The sequence below is a fragment of the Cynara cardunculus genome, unplaced genomic scaffold (assembly GCF_001531365.2).
Source record: "Cynara cardunculus var. scolymus isolate 2C unplaced genomic scaffold, CcrdV1 Un_Scaffold_4028, whole genome shotgun sequence".
In the NCBI taxonomy this organism is placed as follows: domain Eukaryota; kingdom Viridiplantae; phylum Streptophyta; class Magnoliopsida; order Asterales; family Asteraceae; genus Cynara; species Cynara cardunculus.
The window spans coordinates 28,388-29,471 of NW_020201724.1; positions in this window are offsets into that span (position 1 = coordinate 28,388).

Genomic DNA, 1,084 nt, shown 5'->3' on the forward strand with positions numbered 1-1,084 from the left:
ATACTAAGTAATCGGCGGTTTCACGGAATATGAAACGATAAGCCATAATAAATGGTCGTAGGTTTCATGACCATTGAATTTCCCGTCATTAAATTGCATTCAATTTATTTATTTGTTTATTTTTTATTATTATTATTATTATTATTATTATTATTTTTGGGTTGTTACAGTAAGATCTCGGTCGGCATTTCAATCAGTTCTCGGTCAGGTCCGTGATTTGGTAAACACATTGACTGCTGACTGAGTCAGCTCGGTCAGCAGTTAGTAAATAGCCCCTTAATCGAAAATGATAAGAGATAAAAGTTAGGGGATGTTTACTAAATACTTACTTGGTAAGTGCTTAACGAATAAATTTTCTAATCGGATGAACATGAGAAGGGCTAAAAATCTTACCGGGTAAGAGCAATGAGAAAGATGGAGAGTCTTACCCGGTAAGTGCGGATAACAACTCTTACCCAGATAAACGTTTACCCAATAAATTGTAGCATTCGATATGTTTTGATATATTAAAATCTTTCGTATCAAAATAAATTATAGTGTTGATACCTGTCGGTAAGTACTAACTGGATAAACATTTAAGTAAACGGCTCTTTAGAATACGAATTGAAACAATAAAAGAAATTGAATGAAAATAACATGAAAAAATACAATGATCAATAAAGTAAAAGAAATAAATAGTTTTGAAAGCATTTACGCATAACATGAAAAATAATTACTGAAAAAAGAGGGAGAAATTCTGAAGTGTTGGGAGTCTAAAAGAGCAGAGAGTTTGGTGCATGCATGCATCGCAGCGCACACCTCACTAAATTCTATCTGGTTTGAAACTTGACTCTAATGACATCTACCGGTTTCCTAGCCTTTGACTTTTCAATTCTTGTATTATTTGAATTTTTTTATTAAATTATAACATTAAAGATATATAACTATAAATATAATGTTGATAACAGATAAATATGATTATATGAAATAGGAAAAAAGTTCAATTAACAAGTTATAACCTGCTCATTAAATTATATTTGGTTGGTTTCAGAGTAAATTACACTTTTGGTCCTTGTGGTTTGCTTAAAATTTAGATATGGTCCCT